Genomic DNA, 27,648 nt, shown 5'->3' with positions numbered 1-27,648 from the left:
CCTTTTCTTGTTTTTTAAATATAAATATAACGTATATATTTTTATATTTCCTGTGTTTTCTGTTTTGCACAATAAATTTAATTTAATATTGCTGCAAACATCCTGATTGAAAGTGTTTATTTGGTGCTATGGTAACCACTGAGAAACTGTTCTGTTGTAATTTATATACAAAAGTACCATACCGCGATATATACCGTATACCGTCAGTGGCTCAAATTTTACCGGGGTATACATTTTAGGCCATACCGCCCACCCCTACTATTGTACAATATACTATTGTGTGATGTAAGATGTTTGCTAGTTTTTGTTTTTCAAGTGTAAATATAAGCTTTATTATTATTATGGGTATGCATGCTAATATAGTTCTCTTCTTAAAATAAGGGGGCAGCACATTTAAGAATCTAAGTTATGTAGGACAATACATTCATTTTGGACTTGTTTATTTAGCACATATCACAAACAAAGCGCTTGCGGCCATTATTACACAGCTGTGTCCCGTGTACCAAACGCCTCTCTGTCTGTGTTCTGACAGAAAGGTGTGTTAATTACGCAAAGTGTTTCTGAATTATTTAAAACAACTAAAGTGTACTATTATTCTTAGCTATGGATGATGTCTTTAACTAGACATCATGTAGATGGTGGGTTGACGCAGTCACTTAACTGATAGCTCAGTGATTAGCTTAGTGGCTTTTGCATCCAAAGGTTATGAGTTTGAATCCAGCATTTTACAAGTTTGCCCTGCGTTTATTTTCTTGATATGCAGAATTTTATTTTTGTAGTGTCAAGGAAGCAAAAGCTTGATTCTGTGTGGGTGGATATGATTGTTATGGATGTGCAACCATTTTCTATTGTGGAAGATAAAGGTTTCAAGGTACGGTGGCTAGTAGTTCTAGTAGAACTACTAGCCACTTTCAATGTAACACAAGCACTTGTCATATAAAATCACAATTTTCTTTCTTTTACGCTTTTTATTTTGTACATATTAAAGTATAACAAGGACAATGAGGCTGGTTGAAGCAGATGATACTTGCGGTGCACCACCAGATTCCACTGTTCTGTGTGGTTTCAAAGCCCCGAAACTTTGGTTCATTTCCTGGCACAATCAGATGAACTCTGTGGAAGCTTCATGAGGCTTCACCGGCCATCCCTACTTTTTGTATCCAAATCCGGCTTTAAACTTCTCCACAACAGTATCTCGGACCTGCCTGGTGTGTTCCTTGGTGTTCATGATGCTCTCTGCGCTTTGAACAGAACCCTGAGACTATCACAGAGCAGCTGCATTTCTACGGAGACTTGATTACACACAGGTGGATTCTGTTTATCATCATCAGTCATTTGGGACAACATTGGATCATTCAGAGATCCTCACTGAACTTCTGGAGAGAGGCCCCGTTTACACAATAGGAAGACGCAGATATTTTCCTGCAGTTTGGCCTCTCATTTACACCAAAACCCCGTTTTTATCACAGAAAACGATTATTTCTAAAACCTCCGGCCAAAGTGGAGATGTCTGATAACGCCGGTTATGTGTTGCCGTGTCAACTGGGAGAAACGGCGTTCTAGGTTCTTAAACGTCACATTATGCGCCAGAAAATGCTTAACGTCATGCGAGCGCCTTATGTTTACAGTTTGTTTGGCTACTGATCAGGATTATCATGGATGATGTTAAAGTTCTACTAATTTTTACGTTTGTGCAAACGATTCTGGCCTTATTGCATTTGCCACCCCAAACCTGCTCGCACAGTTCAAAATAGAGGAGCATCACTTTTCCGTGGCTCTCCTGCGTCCAGTATCCACTGACTGTCTATATTTCCCTCTTATTGCCTTCAGTTTTGTTGTGATATTTGCTCGCGTTACCTCCTCCTTCACATGAGGAAAGTCCTCGATTCTGAGGATTTTGATTGGCTTGCATGGCTTTATTCGCGCTTTTATGCGGGTTGATGTAAATGACAAGTTTTTTGAAAACGATGTTGTGTGCACGATGTTATTATTGAAAACGGAGGGGGGGAAATATTTGTTTCTCTAAATACCCGGCTATGTGTAACTGTGGCCTGAGTTTGCTGCACTGAAAGTAAAGGGGCCGAATAATATTGCACGCCCCACTTTTCAGTTATTTATTTGTTAAAAAAGTTTGACACATCCAATAAATTTCATTCCACTTCACGATTGTGTCCCACTTGTTGTTGATTCTTCACAAAAAAATAAAATGTTATATCTTTATGTTTGAAGCCTGAAATGTGGCAAAAGGTTGAAATGTTCAAGGGGGCCGAATACTTTCACAAGGCACTGTATCTACGGCCTGGTAAGGATCAGAGGATTTATCCATTATGATCTGTTAAACCTTAAAACTGAAGGAGGGTGTACAATCTTTTTCAGGGTAAATGCTGATTGGAAAACCCATGATATTGGTTGTACCGTCACATGTTAGCCTTTGCTAGTTTTTTTTTTTAATTTGGTCTTTTAAAGGAGTGATTCAAGCTTTACATGGGAAATTCTTTCTCTTTCCTTTTTTTAGGTTTATTAAAGAAGGCATTGATGGCTGAGACCAAAGCCTGGAAGAAACTGATCTGCAGATACTTGAAGGAGGATTACAAGAAGAAAATGATTAACATCAGTTTACACATCAACAAATACCTTGTACAAGTATCGCATTCTGTTTCTAATCTGGAAGATGTGCGTCATGCCATGGGCACCCTGTCAAAGCTTCGAGATGCTGAAATTCAGACTGATATGACATTAATTTCTATTGAGGTATGACTAGGACGGTCATTCGTTTTTTTAGACATATACAGTACCTTAAGCAGAGCTCCCTCTTTGACCTTTACAGTTGCAAACATTGCAGACTGATAAGAAACATGAAATAATGTTGTTTACAGGAAGCCTTTGAAATATTGACCAAAAATGAAGCAGAAGTGACCAAAAGAGAAGCAGAAGGAGTGTACAATCTGAGGCATCTCTTCACACAACTTCAGTCTAAAGCTGTTAGTACTATCAAGACATTCAGGCTTTTTTCTTTAAATGATTTTTTTCATGATGTGTTCCTCTGTAACAAAGCTTCGATAATGAATTTTGAACTCGGATTTTCTCAGAGATCAGTGCAAGATGAGCTGGTTTGCATGCAGCCCAAGTTCAAACGAAACCTTGTGGAATGTGTTGCTGTTTTCGAGAAGGATGTTTACTCTTTTAAGGAAGAATACGACTCTGTAAGTAATCTGTGAATGACCTTGTTTCTATGGGTGTTTGGAAAAATGTAGACGTTCTTATCAGCTCATATGATCCTGCATTTCAGGAAGGCCCAATGGTTGAAGGAATTCCTCCACAAGTAGCCAGCAGGCAGCTGCAAGCCTTTCAGGTACCATTACTGCTCACTCTCACCGTTCTATATTCCAGTTAATGTTTTACGCTTAAAACATGTGAGGAAGAAGAAGAAAAGCCTTTAGCTTTATTTTGAGTGGAAGATAATCTATTTTGATAGAGACTTATAAAGACAAATTGAAAAGAAATTCAAATCAAAAGACTACAAACTACATGAAACAGCAGTACAAAAATGTGAAATTACATTTAATTTGAATTTTGGTTTTGGTTTTATAAACATGGCAGTTTTCTTCTCGTTTGCTGAATCTAATTTTATTGCCAAAAAATGTTCTTTTTACTCAGGCTAGATTTGATGAACTGTGGAGAAATTTCACCACATATACTTCTGGGGAGCAACTTCTCGGCTTACCTGTTACGGAGAATAACTTTCTACACCAGAAGAAGTTTGTTACTATCCTGACAAAGCTTTCTATCAGAGCCATCAATGAAAATTCCATTAATATTAACTAACAAAGATTGTAATATCTTTTAAGGATTTTTCCTTTTTTTTTTTTAGAAAAGAGCTTGAGCTGCTTCGGAAACTCTACGGCCTGTATGATACAGTGATGAGTAAGATCAGTGGGTACTATAAAATCCTGTGGACAGACGTGGACATTGAAAAGATCAATGCAGAACTTGTGGAATTTCAGAATAGGTGGAGTATTTCTGAGCCATTACAACCTGCTTTGTGCCAGCATTGTATTTTTGATTTCTTTTGTATTCCTGTGATAGATATATTGTTTATCATCTCTATTTGTAGGTGCCGGAAGCTGCCCAAAGCACTAAAGGACTGGCAAGCCTTCCTTGACCTAAAGAGGACCATTGATGATTTCAATGAGTCGTGCCCGCTGCTGGAATTGATGGCAAACAAATCCATGATGCGGAGACACTGGGACCGGATTGGAGACTTAACTGGACACCAATTTGAGGTGGAGTCCAAAACCTTTATGCTGAAGAACATCATGGAAGCCCCTTTGCTGAAGTACAAGGATGATATTGAGGTTCGCTGGAAGTTTGAATACATTTAATTCCACAGTTCTAGCAACAATATTTCTTCTTTTTGTATGTGTCTAACCTCCTTAGCCTGGCTTTCTTCATTCATAGGACATCTCCATATCTGCTGTAAAAGAGAAGGATATTGAGGCCAAATTGTCACAGGTAAAAGACTTGTGGTCTGGTCAGACCCTTAGTTTGATGACATTCAAGGATAGAGGAGAACTAATGCTGAAGGGGGCAGAGACAGCAGAGATTCTTACCATCCTGGAGGATAGCTTGATGGTACTGGGCTCACTGCTAAGCAACAGGTAATACAAGTTAACAACAGCTTCAGATTTACATTCCACTGATTAAATCAGTTCCTAAGGAGCCTTGAACTCCGGAACAATATAATGAAAGTCTGTTAAACTAAAGTGAATGTACGCACTTAGTTAAAGAGGAAGAAGTAGAAATAAACTTATCTTGTTCTTAACAGATTTGACATTTACCAACAGCATTTTACAACACCTTTAAAGTTTTAAGTAGCTTGTGTCCTTATCTGCTTTGTACAGGTACAGTGCATACTACAAAACAGAGATCCAGGATTGGCTCTCCAATCTTTCAACATCATCGGAAGTCATTGAACAGTGGGTTATTGTGCAAAACTTGTGGATCTACTTGGAAGCTGTGTTTGTTGGGGGTGACATCGCCAAAGACCTCCCACAGGTGCAGTTCATGCTTTCTATCCTGGGGAAAACTACACCTTAGAATGCTTCCTTAAGTAAAATTCAAACTGCCCTTTTTTTTTCTATTACAGGAGGCAAAACGCTTTCAAGATATCGACAAGTCCTGGATTAAGGTCATGCAGCGTGCTCAGAAGGTGCCAAAAGTGGTGGACTGCTGTGTGGGTGACCCAATGTTAGGGCATCACCTACCCGAGCTTCAGAAACAGCTAGAGCTCTGTCAGAAATCTCTTGCAGGGTAATTCTTTACGAACAACATTAGTCCAAATACTTTAGATTGACTCAAAAAATAAGATGTGCAGAATTAAATAGATTGTTGTTATACCAGTGCAGTGGGTGTTGATGTTACGTATTTCTAATTTAACAGTTACCTTGAGAAGAAGAGGCTCCTTTTTCCAAGATTCTTCTTTGTATCCGATCCATCTCTTTTGGAAATCCTTGGACAAGCCAGCGACTCTCATACAATTCAGGTTAGAATGAGTTTGAACATTGTTGTCACTATGAATATATGGATATACATATACCTATATATAGATATATATCATTTTTAAATTCATTTATTTATGTATTCAGTTATTGTTTTAATTAATATAAATTACAGCCATACATCTGAATGTTTGCATGATGTCTTAAAATGAAAATTCAAATAATCACTATGACCTCTTTAAGTTTTACTTGGATAACTTTCAAGTTGACATTTTATCACTTGACAAAAGTCAATTTTGATACAATTGTGTTTCAGTCTCATCTCCTTGGAGTGTTTGACAATGTCAACGAAGCAGAGTTTCATCCAACGGAATATAACAAGATTTTGGCCGTTCTCTCACAGGAAGGGGAGAAATTACCGGTATGTCGTGTGCTTTTAAAGAGTTTAACTGATTCATTTTGGTTTTCTCAACATGTAAAAATATTCCATTGTACAGCCCCAATTCCTAAAAGGTTTGACCACTGTTTAATGTATAATTAAAAACGGAATGCAGTGATTTACAAATCTCATGGATGGTCCCACTCCTTCTTTGTCCGGAGGACGCAGCGTCTGTGATTTCTAAAAAGAATTTTAAATTTTGATTTGTCTAATGACAAAACAATTCTACACTTTTCCTCAGTTCACTCTAAATGAACCATGGTCCAGAGAAGATGGCAGCGTTTCTGGATGGCATTCACATAGGTTTCTTCTTTGCATGATAGAGCTTCTTACTTGCATTTGTGCATGGCAAGGCAAGCTGTTCTCACAGACAGTGGTTTCTGGAAGTGTTCCTGAGCACATGTAGTGATTTCCATGACAAAATTATTGTAAAAAGTTTGTAATACAGAGCTGCCTGAGGGCCCAACGACGACAGAGATTCTACATAGATAGATTCTATCAATCTTTGAATGATATTTTGTACTGTAGACCAGTACAAGCTCTGCAGTTGCCTGATAACGAGCTGATCATTTCAATCAGGTGTGTTGGAGCAGGAAACCTCTAAAACATGCGGGGCAGTGGTCCCCGAGGACCAGGTTTGAAAAACACTGCAGTAGACAATGAAATATTGTGCTACTTTGAGGAACAGTGTTCTGAAATTGCTCCAACATTTGTTGACATAGTTTTTTTGCAGGTTGCTGACCCCCTGCTCCCTGCTACTTTAAGGGGCTTTTCCAATACCCAGTCATATCCAGCTGCTACACGTTCCTCCAGCTGTTTCCTTTTAGTAGCACTTGCTTTTCCAGCCGATTGCAGATCCCTTCCCAACTTATTTGAGACATTTTGCTACCATCAAGTTCAAAATATTTCATTAAACAGTAAAATGTCTCACTTTCAACATTTTATGTTTTCTTTGACCTAATTTCAACAGAGTGTCCCGACTATATTGAAATTGGGGCTGTAAATCCCTTTTACAGTTTGTGTAAATGGAAAAAAAAAAAAAAAAGATTTCTAATCTTTGGTAGTTTAATCTGTAACATTGCTTGGGTGTATCAATTCTTCGGTTTTTAGAAGTCTTTGATAATTGCAGTTTGATAAACGTGTATTTCTGCTTTCAGCTGGACAAATGTGTCATGGCGCAGGGAGCTGTGGAGCTCTGGCTTGGAGAGCTGTTGCTGCAACAGCAAGCCTCCTTACACTCCATCATCAGAGCTTCAGATCTAGAGATAAACGATGAAGACTTTGACCTTCTCACTTTCCTTGACAAATATCAAGCACAGGTGAGTAGACAACATTGTGGCCGCTTGGAAATACATTTAGCAGGTTGATTTCTAATGCAAGCCAGTATCTATCAGGTCGCCATGGCTTGCACCTCCAGCAGGTTGTACTGTGTGATATTTGCTTTTGTTATAGATTTTCTCCACAGCTTCAGTCTTGTACTAAATCTATGACACAACTTTCCTCCTTTGTGGAAAAAAGTTTTTTAAATAACAAGTGTGAATATCTTTGGAGTTTTGTACGGAAGCCCAGAGCGGACGTGGTACGTATAAACTTTTGTTTGATGGTTTTCGATCATTTCCAGAAAACAATAATCGTTTTCTCCAGATAACGAGATAATTATCTCGTTATCTGGAGAAAACCATCAAAAAAAAAGTTTATACGTACCACGTCCGCTCTGGGCTTCCGTAGTTTTGAGAGATACAATGGTATCATAATTGATTTCTATATTCATAGAGTTCCCAAGATTCATTTTATTCTGCCTTGTCTGTTTTAAGGTGGGCTTGTTAGGAATCCAGATGCTTTGGACAAGAGATTCTGAAGTGGCCCTAAGAATCGCTGCCGATAAGAAGGAGATCATGCCTCTTACGAAAAAGAGGTTTCACAACCTACTCAGCATGCTCATTAAACAAACCACCTATGACCTGAGCAAATTTGACAGAGTCAAATATGAAACACTTGTCACAATTCATGTGCACCAGAGTGACATTTTTAATGACCTGGTAAGGTTTTTTTCTTCAGTAAATGTCTGTTCTTTTCTTTCTGTAAAACACTTGAGTTAAGCTCCGCTTTGTTTGCAGGTAAAGAAGCGTGTGAAATGTATCAGCGACTTTGAATGGCTGAAGCAGAGCAGATTTTACTTCAAGGAGGATCTGGACAAAGTCATTGTATCCATAACTAATGTCGACTTCATCTATCAGAACGAGTTCTTAGGCTGTACTGATCGGCTGGTCATCACCCCTCTGACTGACAGGCAAGAAAAGAGAAAATTGATTTTTATAAGCAACTTGCTGTAATAAGTCAACTTTGCTTGTAGGTTTTAATTCCTATGTTGCATTCAAGAACAGTTTTTTTTTCTACAAAGGTGTTATATCACACTGGCCCAGGCTCTGGGCATGAGTATGGGAGGAGCTCCTGCTGGGCCAGCCGGCACCGGTAAGACTGAAACCACCAAAGACATGGGTCGTTGCCTTGGCAAGTACGTTGTGGTCTTCAACTGCTCGGACCAAATGGACTTCAGAGGACTCGGCAGGATATATAAAGGTACATTAGGCAATGAAACAAGTCATCGAGCAGTGGTGTACAGTTTCATTTATGTGATGTCCTATTGTGTTTTTATTTTCCAGGCCTTGCACAGTCAGGGTCCTGGGGCTGCTTCGATGAGTTCAACAGAATCGACCTGCCAGTGCTTTCCGTTGCTGCTCAGCAGATCTCAATTGTTCTGACATCACGAAAGAAACACAGAAGCACTTTCATTTTTACGGACGGAGACTGCGTGAACTTGAATCCAGAGTTCGGCCTGTTTATCACCATGGTAAGACATGGAAACACACAGTCCTATTAAAAGAAACTCCTTGAAACTAGATGGAAAACATTAGATATACAGTATATACAAAGATATGTCATGCCTCTGTATCTAGAATCCAGGATATGCAGGCCGTCAGGAACTTCCTGAAAATCTAAAAGTGCAGTTCAGGACAGTGTCCATGATGGTGCCAGACAGGCAGGTGGGTCAAGGCTTCTTTCTGTGGAGAGAAACGTTTTTCTTTTTGCTGTGGTCCTAACACATCCCTCTACACTTTTGTCTCCGACAGATTATAATGAGAGTCAAACTAGCCAGTTGTGGATTCAATGAGAATGTTAACTTAGCACAGAAATTCTTTGTTCTTTACAAACTTTGTGAGGAGCAACTCACAAAACAGGTGAGAATCTTGTTAGCATTTCATAATTCCTATTTTGTTTGGTTATTGAACTACTGACATATAACCTCTGCTATTTGACAGGTCCACTATGACTTTGGACTAAGGAACATCCTGTCTGTGTTGAGAACACTTGGGGCGTGTAAAAGAGCTCGACCTGATGACACTGAGTCCAGCACTGTCATGAGAGTGCTTCGTGACATGAATCTGTCCAAACTGGTATCACACAAACTTAGTTCTTACCAACAGCTGTGATATATTGAATTGTATTGAATTGTGGGTGTGAAAGTATACTCTGTACACTGGATACAGTGCTGTGAATAAAAAAATCCATCTGTGTGTTTCAGGTGGATGAGGATGAGCCCCTCTTCCTTAGTCTTATCAATGACCTGTTCCCTGGTATCCAGCAGGACAACAGCACATATACTGAACTTCAAGCTGCTGTTGCTAATCAAGTTGAGCTTGCCGGTCTCGTTAACCACCCACCGTGGAACCTCAAGCTTGTTCAGGTGCCTTAAAATTGTTGTTTAGCATAATTATTATAAAGTTAGCTTTTGGAAAGTACTTTTCTTACTGGTATATCACTGTTGCTGTCTGGGTCAGCTTTATGAGTCTTCTCGAGTGCGCCATGGGCTGATGACTTTAGGCCCAAGTGGGGCCGGGAAGACCTCGGTTATCAACGTTCTTATGAGATCACTGAGTGAATGTGGAACCCCACACAGAGAGATGCGCATGAACCCCAAAGCAATCACTGCTCCGCAGATGTTTGGTCGTCTGGATGCAGCAACTAATGATTGGACTGATGGAATCTTTTCCACACTGTGGCGGAGGTCACTCAAAGCTAAGAAGGGTAATTCCAACATTTTGTCAACATCTAAGCTAAGAAAGTGTTTGTGATTAATACAGATGAGATCCTAAGAAAAAATATAAAACTGTCCAAATGAAAACGGTATTGTATTAAATAATATCTAAGCAATACATAGTATTGTACTTTAGACATTTTTATCATATTACATTCAGTATAACACAATATAAAGGTTGTTGCAATTTTAATGTGATGCTAAATACTGCATCTGCACGATATTACTGCCCGGCTTCAACAAGACAATGAAAATGTCAGCTCAGAAGCTGAGCACTTTTCTTAAGCTATAGATGCCAGTTCATGCATATTTAGAGCTAAAATATGAGACGTCACATGAGACAGCCAGTATGGTTTACTGCACAGTGCGTTGTAAACAAAACACAACAAAACAAAACGGTGACCCGCCGAGCTGCCTTGGTCGTAAGCACCTCGTCCCTGACATGTAAACCCACCTTTCAGATTGACACCACCGCATACGGAACTACACTTAGCCTTGTCTGGTCCGAGGGTAGCAGCTGGGGCAAATCCCAGGCTCCTGTTCCTACGGGACCCCAAAACAGGCCCCTTTTAAGTTCTGGGAATGACAGTGGAGATGCTGTTGTCCTTGGCACACACTGGCTCGCCCACTTTTGATCCAGTAGTGGGACAGCGGCTCATTAGTGACTGACAAAGTGCCAGAGGCTGCCGGAGAACTCAAACATTTAATTGCTTCGACGGGTTTACTCTTCAGGGGAAGTCATCTGGATTGTGCTGGATGGTCCCGTTGATGCAATATGGATCGAGAACCTCAACTCAGTCCTGGATGATAACAAAACACTGACCCTGGCTAATGGTGACCGCATCGTCATGTCACCATCCTGCAAGTTGGTGTTTGAGGTGCACAACATGGATAATGCCTCCCCTGCTACTGTGTCCCGTGTGGGAATGGTTTTTATAAGCTCCTCAGCTCTCAGCTGGCTACCCATCCTCCAGGTACTTTTGTGATATCTAAGTGTTGAAGACTTTTTTTTTCCTGAAAAAGAACAATGCTTTGTAAGCAGTGCTTAGATAGAACTTGGCTTTTGTATTGCAGGGATGGGCCAAGAAGCGCCCTGCTAGAGAGGCAGAGAGCATCATCGGTTTATATGAAAAGACATTTGAGGATGTTTACATGTATATGAGGCAAAACCTTAAACCCAAAATGGAGCTTTTGGAGTGTAACTACATAATACAGGTGTGTATTTAAAAAAAAAAAAAGACTGAGAATAAAAACAGAATCAGATGATGCCTCGAAGCCTGAATTGTTTGACTATGTTCCTTCTTCAGTCCGTCAATCTGCTGGAGGGCCTCCTCCCAACCAAGGAGACAGAGGGCTTTGCTGGAAGCAAGCACCTTGAGCGCCTCTTTGTCTTTTGCCTGATGTGGAGTCTGGGAGCTCTTTTAGAATTAGAGGACAGAGACAAGCTGGAGGTCTTCATGAGAGGTCATGAAAGCGAAATTGATGTGCCTCAAACCAAGCCGGGAGAGACTATATTTGAGTACATGGTCAACACAAACGGTACAGTTATTTGACACGTAAAAGAGCATCAATTTGATGTTTTTTTTGTATAGTTTAAAGTGAACAAGCATTTGAATGTGGTGGCATGGTGGTTAAGTTAGCACTTCACAGCAAAAAGGGTATTATTGCGGGGTTTGTGTGCCCTCCCTGTATCTGCATGGCTTACACTGTAGTTGCGAGTGTCTGATTGTCCGTCTCTGTATTAGTCTTGTGTTGGACGCTCTAGCGTCCCTGCCTTCTTAACCAATAGCAGCTGTTAAAGGCTTCAGCCTCCTGCTACCCTCAACAGGGTTTACAGAATCTGGTCTCATTTCAGAGGCATCAGATTCGGAGATTTTGTTAAGACCCCTTCGCACTGCATATACCCACCTGAGAGTAATCTTTAGTATCAGTTATATGTTGTTAATTGTTGTGAAATAAGATGTATTAGAAATATTTGCTTTAGATGTCTGATACTGCCTCGAGTGGTGCGCCACAGCACAGACATGAAAGGACCCATTGTGCATACGTTCAGCACATCGCCAGCTTTGACAACGATGGGATGAGAATGGGTTTATATGTGACTAAAAAGAATGGCGACTTTTGTTTTAGGTGAATGGTGTCACTGGAACAATCTTGTGGAGGAATATGTCTATCCAACTGACCATGTGCCTGACTACACCTCCATTCTTGTTCCAAATGTGGATAACACAAGAACCTCTTTCTTGCTGGAGACTATTGCCAAACAACACAAGGTGATCTTGTGGTTTTTAAAAGAATATTTAGATAATGTTTATACTTAAAAATATGTTACTTTTTGTCTAAACTCTAAATGTTTTATATGTACAGGCCGTACTGCTTATTGGTGAACAAGGGACAGCGAAGACAGTGATGATCAAAGGCTATGCAAAGAAATACGATCCTGAGACGGATCTGTTCAAATCACTGAACTTCTCATCTGCCACAGAGCCCTTGATGTATCAGGTAAAAGATATTTTAAAATGTTTTTTGTGCTTGAATTTTTACAGTCCTACATTGGTTCATGTTTGCAAAAACTTTCTTCGTACACAGCGATCAGTGGAAAGTTACATTGAGAAAAGGATTGGCAGCACCTATGGACCCCCAGGAGGACGCAGGATGACCATCTTCATCGATGACATAAATATGCCTATTGTCAACGAATGGGGAGATCAGGTGTTGCTTTCTTTTTTTTTTTTAATGAACATCTGTCTGTCTATCTGTCGCTTTAATCTGATGAGTTACTTTATGTGGCTATCCAACCAGATCACAAATGAGATAGTCCGCCAGATGATGGAAATGACTGGCATGTACAATCTGGATAAACCAGGAGATTTCACCACGATTGAGGATGCACAGATTCTGGCTGCCATGATCCACCCTGGTGGGGGTAGAAATGACATCCCACAAAGACTGAAGAGACAGTTTACAGTCTTCAACTGCACTCTGCCAGCCAACACCTCCATTGATAAGATCTTTGGTAGGTTGGTCTAAAATAATCACATTTGTTCTGCTTCCATTACTGTAGTTTTCATTTTACAGTTAACGGTTTCTTCATGTTCTTTTTGTGCAGGTGTGATTGGCTCTGGATATTTCCATGAATGCAGGGCATTCCAGCCAAGCATATCATCAATGGTTAAATGTCTAGTGTCTGCTGGGAGGATCGTTTGGCAGTGGACAAAGGTACTTACCTGGAATATGATGAGAAGTTTATAATAGGAATTGATTATAGGTATATGGTATTGATAAGTTTGTTAACTTGTTTTATGACACCACATTGAAGGTCAAAATGCTTCCAACACCATCAAAGTTCCACTACATTTTCAATTTGAGGGACTTGTCCAGGATCTGGCAGGGAATGTTAAACGTTAAGGCAGAGGAGTGTGGTGACATCTCCACCCTATTGGCTCTTTTCAAGTGTGAATGTACAAGGGTGATAGCAGACAGGTAAAATCCTTTTTTAAGTTAAAAAACAAAAAGTTGGAAGAAAGCATTACTCTAAGACTTTGCTTTGTTGCAGGTTTATTTGCTCTGAGGACAGAGATTGGTTTGAGAAGGCTGTATGTCGTGTCATCCAAGAGCACGTTGACCCAAACCTCGTTCAAGAGCTTCATTCTGAGCCGTATTTTGTGGACTTCCTCCGAGATGCACCTGAGCCAACTGGAGAGGAAGACGATGATGCCTGTTTTGATGCCCCTAAGATCTATGAACTGGTGTGAAATCTGAATTCGTACATCAGCGCTTGATAGTTTCATGGTAGTAAGTTGATGGAGGAAACTGTCACCATAATCTGTATGAACAACTTGTTTCAGGTGCCAGATTTTCAGTTCTTATCAGATAAGCTTGTGATGTATCAAGCTCAGCACAATGAGGTAGTAAGGGGCTCCACCCTGGATCTGGTTTTCTTCAAAGACGCAATGACTCATCTTGTCAAGGTGACACCTGAAGCGAGTATAGCTGATGCATTTCTTGTAGACTAGGCTAGATATAATACTGATTCTTTTTAGATTTGCTCCTCTTTAGGTCTCACGAATCATTCGCACTGACAATGGAAATGCCCTGCTTGTGGGAGTGGGAGGATCAGGAAAACAGAGTCTGACGCGCCTGGCCTCATACATAGCTGGATACAGCATCTTCCAGATCACATTAACCAAGTGAGATGAGTCATAGTTGTGAGAGCTCTGTTTGTAGGGACTTTAATCACACTGATCAAACTGTTCTTGGGGCTCTCTGAGGGTTAGAGGCGCTCCCCAAAGGACAATGAACCATCAGGGGCTTTTTTTCTGCTTGCATTCAAGTGATATAACCTGCAAACCTGTCTCAGTCGGCCCTAGGTGTCACTTTAAGTCCATTCCTCTGTTTCAAAAAAATAATAATAATACAATAATTTCTTATTATATATTGCTTATAGGCAATGTTTTAAATAGGTTTGTTTGTTTTAGTTTTTTTTACTTCCCTTTGATAGTAGTGGTTCCAGTGGTGTGTTCATACCTTCAACCAGTCACTGTACACTTACCTCATCTGGACCTATCACGTCACCTTCATGTCTCCGTTATGCTGGGAAAGCTCCCGCTCCAAAGTAGAAATTAAAGACGCCACAGAAGGAGTTCTATAAACTGTGAGCTCCTACTATAGACGTTCTTCCAGGGTCTCGGGTGATTGGTCAAGCACATGAATACAGTACTAAGATCAGCCCTAATTAACTGCAATTAATTTTATCCTTAAAAGTAGGAAACAAATAAAAAGTTCAATTCGATAAACGTACCTATTAAAGGCGGGGTAGGGGATCTTTTTCTGGAACATTTTTTTACATATTGCTTGAAATACTCTTCACACCCCCATTGCAACCAATTAATTAAAAGTTTTGACACAAATATGAAAATTTTTAGTGGCCTCTAGAACGTACAATCTAGGAAAAACAGTATGCAATCATTGTGAACGGACCGTTCACAATGATTGGATTCTGATGCCGTCTATCACCTGCAATCTGCTTCCCCCCCCCCACCTGTGCGCGTACCCTGCTCCGTGAACGAATTACACGTCCAGAAGCTTGGCAGGAAGCTAAACTAGAGCCAGCTTGGCTAGCACCTAGCATTATTAAACGTATAGTTAGCATAAACTAAATACTAAATACTAAATACGGCAACAATCGATGCTTGCTGTCAGAACAGCGCTCGTGCACCTTCTTGCTCGTGCGCGTTCATGTACTCTAGAGGCGTGCCTTCGGGGGGAAAGTGAAGAAAAGGGTTGGGACTTTTTACCTGTGTATTTTCAAAATGCAGCTTCGCTGGACCCAAAATCCAGGATCTCCTACCCTACCTTTAAAATACAAGAATGAGTGTCCTATGAAGCCATGAGCTGTTTGTAGTTGCATTTGCACTGAAAGTGAAATGCTGGGCCTTCTTTCCAATTATGTGGTGTTTATTTTTCCTTACTTAGAACATACAACATGAGTAATTTCATGGATGACCTGAAACTGTTGTATAACACAGCGGGGGCTGAGGGCAAAGGCATCACCTTCGTCTTTACAGACAACGAAATCAAGGATGAGGCTTTCCTCGAGTACCTCAACAATATTCTCTCTTCTGGAGAGGTGAGATCTCATAAAGGTATAAAGGCGTATCTGAATATCTGCTGATTGTGTAACTGAACACTGGAATCTTCAGTCTAATTGAAACGGACTGGAATTGGTCCTGTATGACTGAAACAAAGAGGTGGGGCAGAATGTAACGTCTCAAAGGAAAAGCTTCGCTGGTCCTGACCATGTTGTAATCGTTTCAGGTCTCCAATCTTTTTGCAAAAGATGAGATGCAAGAGATCACCCAGAACCTGATCCCAGTTATGAAAAAGGAGTTTCCTCGAATTCCACCAACTTTTGACAATCTTTATGACTACTTTATATCTCGGTTTAGGAAGAATTTACACGTTGTTCTGTGCTTCTCACCGGTAAGTTGAAACTTTGTATATTTTCTGTTTATACCCAAAAGCAACCGCCCAAACTTTTGCTACTTTTATTCCAAATCTCTTTTTATTCACAGCATGTTTAGATGCTCAACAGTGACATTATATATACACTTACACCCATAACTACCTCCATAAATGAACCTTTTCATTGGAGTTTTACTCTACTCTTGTTTAAAGGTGGGGCAGAAGTTTCGCTCCAGATGTCTGAAGTTTCCGGGCTTGATTTCCGGCTGCACAATGGACTGGTTCACCCCTTGGCCCAATGAGGCTCTGGTTGCTGTGTCCACCTATTTCTTATCTAAGTTTCACATGGTTTGTCCAGCTGATGTGAAGACTTCAGTGATGACCACCATGGGAACTTATCATCACAAAGTATCTGAAACATGTGAAAGTTACTTTGAAAGGTATCACATTTACACAAATCCAATTTGTTCAGAAACATACGCTATCAAACACAGTCCTAACGCTGTATGTTGTTCATCTCTCAGGTTTCGAAGACGAGCTCACGTCACCCCTAAATCTTACCTTTCTTTTATAAATGGTTACAAAACATTATATGCCGAAAAGCACAACTATATCAACACTTTGGCAGAGCGCATGAATGTTGGTAAGGAATTTGAACAGGAAGGCAGTTGTGTCTTTATAAAGATTGTGTACTTTATGGAGGATTTTGTATGGTCTACTCCTGTAAAAGATTACACCAGATGTTACTGATTTCCAGGGTTGGACAAACTGATGGAGGCCAGTAAGTCGGTGGCTCAATTATCAAAAGATCTTGAAGTAAAGGAAAAAGAGCTCGCTATTGCATCTGCCAAAGCTGACAAGGTAAATCAGATACGTCCAAGCTCCTGTGACCTGCAGATAAGATTGATGATGGATGGATGTTTATGAGCAACTTTCCTCCAATCAGTACTTCCACAGTAATGTAAAACCATAAAATTAAGAACAATTTGAGTTCTGTACATAGTGAGGTAGCAGAATCAGTTTATTCATAGGTTCATTGTGGAAATTAGCTTCTGGTTTGATGTGAATAGCTGACAGAGGTTTTGTCATTTCTGAAAAGCTGTTTGAAAGCTCAACACCATGGACGCACGCGTATGATGCATTTGAAGGCATGAGATGTTTATTTTTGCATTCACCAAGGTGCTGGCAGAGGTGACAGTCAGTGCTAAAGCTGCAACCATTGTGAAGAATGAGGTCCAAGTTGTGAAGGACAGAGCCCAGAAAATTGTGGATGGAATAGAGTATGAGAAAGCTATAGCTGAGGAAAAGCTGGAGGCTGCCAGGCCAGCTTTAGAAGAAGCTACAGCTGCACTGAATGTGAGATATCTCTGACTTATTTGAAGATATTTACACCGTGCATTCTACGATATGTTACATGATATACTTAAAAACTCCACAGACCATCAAGCCAGCTGACATTGCCACAGTGAGAAAATTGGCCAAGCCTCCACACCTGGTCATGAGGATCATGGACTGCTGTCTGATTTTATTTAACAAAAAGTTAGACCCTGTTACATGTGATCCAGAACGAAGCTGTCTTAAACCATCATGGTCAGAAGCACTGAAGGTAACAAATTTCCTTTTTCTAAAAATTCAGTTGTTGCAAATGATAAATATATGAATTCCACTCATATATTAAAGGAGACACATTGTGCCCTGAGGTCTTAAATGTGTCATGTTTGGTTGAAATACTACAGAGATATAACACAGCAGCTCTTTTCAAGCCCACATTTGCAGGCCTTTTTTTCAGTATTAGTTTTAGGAGGTGGAGTGAGCCAGCGGACTCAACTCTGCTCCTCTCTTCTGCAGGGTGTGCCTTTTTTGAGATTTGTTCTACAGCTTTGATGCTTCCATGCAAATGTAAATTTGGACACAATTCACACCTAAAAACCCTTAAAGTGCATTAATATGTGAGAAGGTACAGTAGGTAGCCTGAAAGCTCATGAAATGAAAGAAGGCCTGTAAGAAGTTGGATTATTATCAAATTGATTTCTTAAGTAAACTTAACTAAACAAAAAGCAAGAACAAATTAGTCTTGACATCTGGCTTTTGGGTTAAAGCGAATGCAGCACGATTTAAAGTTGAAGATGGATGGGGATGAAAAGATGGCAGCTGGATAATTCTGCTCTGAGTGCAAAACTGAGCGGCGTGTTCTTCCTCACAAATGGCATTTGCATGAATTCATTTGTTTTGTCCTTTTCAGCTTATGAGTGGCTCTGGTTTCTTGACAAGCCTCCAGCAGTTCCCAAAGGACAGCATTAACGAGGAAACTGTGGAACTACTGCAGCCTTACTTTGACATGGAGGATTACACCATGGAAAATGCCAAGAAAGTGTGTGGTAGTGTAGCTGGTCTGCTCGCATGGACTCGTGCTATGGCCTCATTCTTTGCCATCAACAAAGAAGTGTTGCCACTCAAGGTAAAGTTAAAGTTCATCATGTTGGCGACTGTTTTTTTTTTTTTCTTTTTCATTTTAGATTTGTCGTAGGCGGCTATTCTTCTCCAATAATGCCATTTAAAACTCTCTATTCTCAGCCTGTTTGAATCCATTTTAGGTAAATAGGTGATTTAACCTCATTTTTAGCCCAAAGCCTTTTTATGCTACAGTATAACTGCATTGTTTGTTTCCAGGCCAACCTTGCCATTCAAGAGAACCGTCTAACTGTGGCTAATAACGAGCTGTGCGCGGCAGAGACTCAGCTGGCTGAAAAGCAAGCAGAGTTTGACAAAGTCAAGGCCAAATGCGACGCTGCAATGAAAGAGAAACAGGTGTGACGCACCCTTTTGAAAAATGTCACGACTGCGTTGACTTAAATCTAGAGATTGTAGCTGACACAGGCGTCTTGTCTTTCAGGAATTGGTGGATGATGCTGAGATGTGTAGGAATAAAATGCAGGCTGCATCTGCACTTATTGACGGACTTAGTGGAGAGAAAGCTCGCTGGATCGAGCAACGCAAAGAATTTAAGTCACAAATAAACAGGCAGGTTACAAAGGAAATGCAATTGAATATCAAAATGTTATATTCCAAGGGGGGTTAGTCTTTAAAGAGGTTCATTACTAGAATTCAGGATTGGTTCTTCAAGGACAGATTTAAAAGGTTTTGATAATGGCTTTTATATGAGTCCAGCTGCTTCTGCCTTTGTTTTCAGACTTGTGGGTGACGTACTCCAGCTCACCGGCTTCTTGTCGTACTGCGGTCCATTCAACCAGAGTTTCCGTGATATGTTGTTGAAGGACATCTGGGAGGCGGAGCTCCGGAAGCACAAAATCCCTTTTACAGAAAATCTCAACATCATTTCTGCCCTGGTGGATGCTCCCAATGTGAGAACAATGCCAGCCTATTTTTATTTGATACTAGTCCTGTGAAAAGTAAAAAAAAATCATTTGAACCATTGACTATCATTTTTAATATTTAAGATAAGTGAGTGGAACCTTCAGGGACTCCCGGGAGATGACTTGTCAGTTCAGAATGGCATCATCGTCACAAAAGCAACAAGATATCCCCTCCTCATCGATCCACAGACTCAGGGAAAAGCTTGGATTAAGAAAAAGGAAGAGGCCAACGAACTTCAAGTATATAGCCAAATGATTTTCACTTGTGTCATTTTTACCCTAATTACACGCTTAAGTAAAGCATGTCGTAGAAGTAAACTGATTTCATGTTCAGGTCACGTCCCTCAACCACAAATTCTTTCGCACACATTTGGAAGATTGTATTTCCATGGGACGCCCAATGCTCATTGAGGATATATTTGAGGAGCTCGACCCAGCCCTGGACAACGTGCTCGAGAAAAACTTTATCAAATCTGGGACCAGTTTCAAGGTATTTTTAACCTTCATGTCCATTCAAATTTACCAATACAACTTTAAAATGTGTACACTCTTAAAATTGTCTTCAATGTTTTTTTATAGGTCAAAGTAGGAGACAAAGAGGTAAACGTAATGGATGGGTTCCAGCTCTATATAACTACCAAACTGCCTAATCCAGCATACACTCCAGAGGTCAGCGCAAAAACATCCATTATTGATTTCACTGTAAACATGAAGGGCCTGGAGAACCAGCTGCTCGGCCGAGTCATCCTCAAAGAAAAATACGTGAGTGTGCCATTTGTTCCAGAAACGCAGCTTGCTTTCCCCATTTGGTTTAAAAATATAACTTTATCTGTGATTGTTTTAGATAACTGTTTTTCCAGTGTAAGAATATGATATTGACTGGCTCTTGGTTTTTTTTCACTCATCTCAACAGGAGCTAGAAGCAGAAAGATTGAAACTAATTGAGGATGTAACTGCTAATAAAAGAAAGATGCAGGAGTTGGAAGACAATTTGCTGTACAAACTCAGCAGCACTAAAGGTCCTATAGTTACTGTTGTAGACTAATGCCAGTTTCTCCAGTCATACCTGTTCTTTTTCCTAAAGTGAAAGTGTGTCTGTTTGTCTGGTTAAAGGTTCTTTGGTTGACGATGACTCCATGATTGGCATTCTGACCACGACTAAGCAAACTGCTGCGGAAGTTAGTGCAAAGCTCAGTGTTGCAGCTGAAGCAGAAGTAAAGATCAATGTCGCTCAAGAAGAATACCATCCAGTTGCCTCTCGAGGAAGCACATTGTACTTCCTCATCACGGAGATGAGCATGGTCAATATCATGTACCAGACCTCCTTGGGTCAGTTCCTCAAAATCTTTGATCTGTCACTCGCAAGGTATGGCTTTATCGTGATTTAAGAAGTATGTCTGCACAGTCTTATCATAAGATGTTTGAGATTAAAGCTCGGAAACTATTCCAACCATTACTTCCTCTAATGACCAACAAATTGGTCTGGAAAGAACAATAGGTTGACAAAGATGTTTCTTTAACCACGCTGTGGTGTGGTCGTGTTCTTCAAATATGCTTTGTTCTCTGTGTCTTTGCCTCCCTCGTTTTTTTATGCTGATTTTTTGTTTTTAATTAATGCGCTTTTGCAGGTCTGAGAAGGCCTCCAAAACTCAGAAGCGGATTGCAAATATTATTGAATATCTGACGTTTGAGGTTTTCCGATACACAGTCAGAAGCCTTTATGAAAACCACAAGTTCATCTTCACACTCCTGCTGGCCCTCAAGATTGACTTACAGAATAACAGAATACAACACAACAAATTTCAGATTCTTATTAAAGGTAAGGTGTGCATCATTCCCAGGAAAAGTTGAATTGCCTTTTGGACTTGACATCTCTGAACATAATTGATGAAACAATAGGTGGCGCAGCTCTTGACCTGAAGACCTGTCCATCAAAGCCATTCAGCTGGATCCTGGATATGGTGTGGCTGAACTTGGTAGAACTCAGCAAGCTGCCACAGTTCACTAACATTATAAACCAGGTAAGCCATAGATCCACGAATGATCTGTACATCTGAATTCTTCATCTGCTTGTAGTGTCATCAGTTTTGGTATTGACATGGTTTGTAGGTGTCCCAAAATGGGAAAAACTGGAAAGCATGGCTCAATCTTGATGCCCCAGAGGAAGGCGTCACTCCAGATGGATACAACTCTCTTGATGTTTTCCATAAGCTTTTGCTGATAAGGTTGGGTCCTCCTACTTGAATGTTGATTACATGTTTGAATACACCATATTATAAAATGCAATCACCTCACAAGCTTTTTTTCTCACAGGTCTTGGTGCCCTGATCGCACCTTGTCTCAGGCCAGAAAGTATGTGGGAGACTCTTTGGGCATGAGATTCGTTGAGCCTGTCCTCTTGAACCTTCACAGCACCTGGCAGGAAAGTGATCCTCGCACCCCCCTCATTTGCTTCCTTTCTATGGGCTCAGATCCCACCGAACAAATCGAAGCACTTGCCAAGAAACTTAATCTCGGTGAGTTTGCCCTGTCCTGCCCCATTTTTTATTTTATTTTACTGAACTTTTTTATTTTCTTTTGAAGATGTAATGCCAAAATCTCCTGACGTCTGATTGTGTTTACATTCAGACCAGTTCCCAACTTGCGACGCTATCTACTTTTGATTCAGTTAGAACGGTATGAAACCCAAATTTTGTGATTGATGTCCCTGTGACCGTGGTAACCAACTGTATCCTGGATGTTGGTTGCTGTGTGCTCTTTGCAGTGGCACCTTGGGTGTTCACTGGGCAATCCAGCTCATGTATTTGTTTTCCTGAGCATAAATTCATTTGATTGTGGCTGTTAAAATTCCACTAATTGAAAGGTCTGTGGTTTGATCCGTGGCCCTTAATTGCCCGTAATGTTTCATCCTTGTGTAAGTGTGTGTGTTATGTTGTGTTAGAAAGATAATTATGTTTTGTATGTACAGTATAGTTAAAGGCCTGTGGCTTGTACTGCAAAGTCCTGAGTGGTGGATTAGACCAGGGGGGAAAGCACTATTTAAATGCACTCTATATGTTCATGTCTATGTAAATACTCCCACTGTTTCGGTTTACAGAATGCAGAGCAATATCTATGGGACAAGGACAAGAGGTGCATGCAAGGAAGCTGGTCAAGACATCAATGACAGAGGTGCTTTTAGAAGTTACTGAAGAAGTATAATGCATGAGTTAAGCCTTTCCAACTGAGGCAGTTCCAGGATTGGTACCAGTTCTTTGACCAAGAACTCCTCAATTCAGGGTCTGGAGGGAACCTGTGAACTCTGAGACCAGCTAACAGTTTGACCGCCATTAAAAAGATAAATAAATGAATACTGAGCAAGGGGAACATTTAGACGTAAAATCGATATAGCATCGAAAAGCTAATGATGTCATCTTTCATCTGATGTTTTAGATAGTGTTAATATTGCCAGTTGTGGTTTGCAAATGGCCATACACACAGAATTGACCATGTCTGAGTGGGATTTGTAATGGAAATCAGAGTTTATAAATAGCATTGCAGCCAGGGCTTAGAAATGCCAGCTGGCAGTATTAAAACATTACATACCATTTATAAGCCTAGATGCAAACTGCATTTGTGAAAGCACCCCTCATAGGGCGGTAATCATAAATGCTGACTGTGTTGTTGGAACGAACGTATATGACCACAAGGCTCAGGAGTGGCTCTCGTGCATGTGGACAAGCAAATGGTTTCATAGAAAGTTCACAAAGTAAAGCAGCTTCCAGCAGGTGACGGCATCTGGTGAATGCTTTCATGTGGGAGTGTATTGGATTGTCCTGATGTGCAAGCTAGAGTGTTGCTTCTTGCTTTCAACAGCAATGGCTGACTGTTTGACCTGATCCGTGGCTTTTGTGTCTGGATGTGTACAGGGAGGTTGGGTCCTTCTGCAGAACTGTCACCTGGGGTTGCAGTTTATGGATGAGCTGCTAGAAACTATCACAGTTACAGAGAGCATGCATGACACGTTCAGGGTGTGGATCACCACAGAGCCACACGATCTGTTCTCCATCACACTCCTACAGGTGAGACTTGACAACATCGTCATAAAAAGGAAGGTGTTAAAAGTTTTTGTACACGCACAGACTGTCTCTCACTCTTTACCTTTTAAGTCTTCCATCAAGTTCACCAACGACCCCCCCCAGGGAATACGTGCTGGTTTGAAACGAACATTTGCAGGAATTTCACAGAACCAGTTGGAAGTCAGCAACCTGCCCATGTGGAAGCCTTTGCTGTACGGTGTGGCCTTTTTACACACTGCTGTGCAGGTACTGCGCATTCTAAGTTCACGCGTGTCATAGTGGAACTTTATTTAAAGGAAATATTAAAAAAGAATACATGCTTTGCTCCTGGCACAGGTTATATGAGAAACAGAGTGAACTAACCATATTTAGAAGTACCGTAACCTTGACAATGGCACTACTTAATTTGGTAGCCTTTTTTTTCTTATTAATTTCATAATTGATAATGAAATCAATTGTGCCATTTTAATAATGCATTAGGCAAATTTTCCACCTCATTACCATATTGAGAATGTGTTGGCTTTAGTTTATTTTATAGCCTTTTGAAGTTTGAGTGGTTTGTATTTTCCAGTGTAGCACAAATCAACTCGTGTCTGTGACTTTTTTCCTCCAGTAGAAGGAAGGCTGTTCGTCATAATAACACAGGGATTTTCTGATTTTACATGGTAACCTTTTCTTTTTTTTTGGCTTTGTAAGGAACGACGTAAATTTGGACCCTTAGGTTGGAACATACCTTACGAGTTCAATTCGGCCGATTTCTCTGCAAGTGTTGAATTTGTTGAAAGACACTTGGATGATTGCGGCCCCAAGAAGGTGAGCGTTTTGCAGCCCTGGTTTAATATTTGTATGTCATCCTCCCTCCCTCACTCACTACTTTGTGTCCCCCCCCACAGGATGTGTCATGGATAACCTTGCGATACATGCTCGCTGAGGTGCAATATGGAGGAAGGGTCACAGATGACTATGACAAACGCCTGTTGAAGTGTTTTGCTCGTGTAATAATCCCAGTTTTTTTGTTGATTCGTGTGTTACAACTCCCGGTGTTTTATGTTGCATTGTATTACATTTGATACGACACGTGAAGCTCAATGTTCTTAATTACAGGTGTGGTTCAGTAAGAAGATGTTTGACCCAACATTTTGCTTTTACACGGGCTACAAAATTGCGGTGTGTAAGACAATAGAAGAGTACATGGATAACATTCAGAGTTTACCCACTGAGGATTCACCCCAAGCACTGGGGCTGCACGCTAATGCTGATATCACGTAAGGAGAGTGTCGTCATGATGAGGCATTAAAGCTGCGGTCGGCAACTTTTTTTTAGTCATATTAGCTTGAACTGTCATGGGATTCTGGAAGGAGAATATTAAATAGGCTGTTTAGGAAAAATAACGAAATCTGTAGCTCCCTCTGAAGCCTGTAATCATGCTTACAAAAACCGAGCGCTCCCGGCTGTTTTTAACCAATCACGTTAGGGTGGAGGAATCCTACCTGTCAATCACAGCTTGTGCACACGCTGCTGAGCGTGAGTCTGCCCCAGCTTGTGTGCGCTCACACTGGTGTGAACTCACGTGCACAACCTCGTCCACAGAGGGGGAGGGGTTTGGGGGGCGATTCGGAGCTTGTTAGAGGTTGGGGGAGGGACCTGAGAGTGTATCAGTTTGAATTTTCCGACTTTAGACTCGCAATTTTGAAAACCTGCCGACTGCAGCTTTAAAAGCGGTCTTGTTGTATTTACTGTACTTAGAGTCTCTGAGGTTATTGCATTTCTCTTCTATAATGAATGTTGACCAGATACCAGACAAACACATCTGCTGAGGTGTTAGACACAATCACAAATATTCAGCCCAAGGAAAGTGGAGGGGGATCTGGAGAGACTCGGGAGTCCATCGTCCACAAAATGGCAGAGGACATGTTGGACAAACTGCCCGCTAATTACATTCCACATGAGGTCAGTTGGTAGGATCATTAGGTTTTTTACAGGCCAAAGTACACGTTCTCTTAATCTAAACTCTGTAACTTTGATGGGTTCAGGTCAGAGCCAGACTGTTGACAATGGGAGCTCTTAACCCAATGAACATCTTCCTACGTCAGGAAGTGGATCGAATGCAAAGGATCATCTCTGTGGTGCGCTTGAGTCTGACTGACCTGAAGCTGGCCATTGATGGCACAATAATAATGAGTGATGTAAGATTTCTGATTCCTCAGCACATCGCTTCATATTTGCTTCTTAAGATACGCACTTCTCTGTATGTTTGTTACTCAGTTTTTTCATCAACGATTGTCTGTTAGAGTTAGATTAGATTTTCAGGAGGCTTTAAAATGCTTTCAAACTCCTGGTATGTACTTTGTTCCTAGAACCTTCGTGATGCTCTGGACAATATTTTTGACGCTCGTGTGCCCAGCCTGTGGAGGAAGATCTCCTGGGAGTCTTCCACTCTGGGCTTTTGGTACACCGAGCTTATCCAGAGAAACAAACAGTTCTACAGTTGGGTGTTTCAAGGAAGGCCCAAAGCGTTTTGGATGACGGGTTTCTTTAACCCTCAGGGTGAGTTTGTGGTTTTGATGGAATGAGGCCTTTTACAATGTCAAACACTGAGTTGGCTGCATTACTGGTTAAGACCTTGAAGTTTTGAGCATGATGGAGCTGACACGTCTTAAAGACTTCCAGCAGCTAAAGTTACACGTTATTAGACCTAATGTTTACTTGAATGTTTGCAGGTTTTTTAACAGCCATGAGACAAGAAGTAACCAGGGCGAACAAAGGCTGGGCTCTGGACACAGTCACACTGAACAACAATGTCCTGAAGAAGTCAATGGAGGAGATCACAGCCTCGCCAACGGTGAGTGGGTGTTTTCTGCTCACTGGAAATGTGAAAGGAATTTAACCGTGTGCTATTTTGTTATTGAATGCCTTTCCTCTACAGGAAGGGGTTTATGTCTATGGTTTGTTCCTGGAAGGGGCTGGTTGGAACAGAAAGAACATCACTCTCATCGAGTCCTCACCCAAAGTACTCTTCACACCCATGCCTGTCATCCACATGTTTGCCATCAAATCCAATGCTCCTGTGGATCCGAAGCTGTACGCCTGCCCCATCTACAAGAAACCAAGGCGCACAGACCTCAATTACATCACAGCAGTGGTGCTACCTACTGTCCAGTCACCAGACCACTGGATCTTACGTGGGGTTGCTCTGCTCTGTGACATCAAATAATAAACAACTGTATTACTTTTTAATGTTGTCCAAAAAACAAATAAACGTTTTTTCTGCAGATTAGGTGAATTACTTGTTGACTATGTATGTGAGACTCATCTATGGAGCCATTGATCAACTACTTAAGTGATAAAAATATTACATTAGTTTGCTTTGAGGGCTTACCACTTATCACAAGGACGTTAATGAGCCAGTGAGTAAGTAAAAGCTCCGGTGGCTCCAGCAGCTCTTTTCTTACCATGGAGATCATATATGATGTCTATGGTCTCACCTCGCCCTTCTTCTTCTTCTATTTTGTTGGCAGTTGGCAAACAACTTTTGGAAGCATTACCGCCACCTATTGAAATGGAGTGTGAGTCTGGGCGAAAACTATCTCAGCTAAATATAAAAAAATAAGAATAGATAAATAATTAAAAAAAGGTATTATATCCTTCTAATCAGTCATGTGGCTTCTAGATAGTGAAAAAGGTACTTAAAGCACATCTCACTTGAGTTCTTCTGTAGTATTGTTTTAATGTTTAATTGCACACTTTCTGACTCTAGTCCTAGGATGAGGTGCTGCCTCTCCTGGTCAAACCTGACACGTTGCTCTATTACATGCTCCACGGTCTCAGTAGCACCACATACACTACACTTTCCATCAGCATGCTTTTTAAAAACAAATAGCGTACTGTTCAGACCAGAACGCCCAAACCTCATCCTAGATATGATGTCCTCCTCTTTGGTGGGTCTTGCTGTTGGTCTAGCATGACCAACCACCCCTTGGATGGCAAAGTACTTTCTCCCAGTAGCTGCACCACTCCACTCACTCTGCCAGATCTCCCTGGACTTTGTCTTGACAAGTGACTTTATCTCTGACTTGCTATAAGCTACTTCTAAGGTAACCTCAGGGGTCACACATGCTTTCTTTGCGTACTTATCCGCCAACTCGTTCCCTCGTAACCCAACGTGTGCTGGTACCCATAGGAAGCTGATATTGGTGCCTGAGTTTATGAGTCCATTTAC

At 40.9% G+C, this 27,648-nt stretch overlaps 1 pseudogene; it reads left to right on the top strand.

Moving 5' to 3' along the window:
- The window catches only part of LOC142376971 (dynein axonemal heavy chain 8-like), an 87,449-nt pseudogene extending 60,606 nt beyond the window's left edge, over window positions 1-26,843 (top strand).
- Window positions 26,844-27,648: the final 805 nt, after the last annotated feature.

Source organism: Odontesthes bonariensis, chromosome 3 (genome assembly GCF_027942865.1).
Source record: "Odontesthes bonariensis isolate fOdoBon6 chromosome 3, fOdoBon6.hap1, whole genome shotgun sequence".
Lineage (NCBI taxonomy): Eukaryota > Metazoa > Chordata > Actinopteri > Atheriniformes > Atherinopsidae > Odontesthes > Odontesthes bonariensis.
Note: the sequence above shows the minus strand (reverse complement) of the source record. Positions and strands in the feature narration are given on the sequence as shown.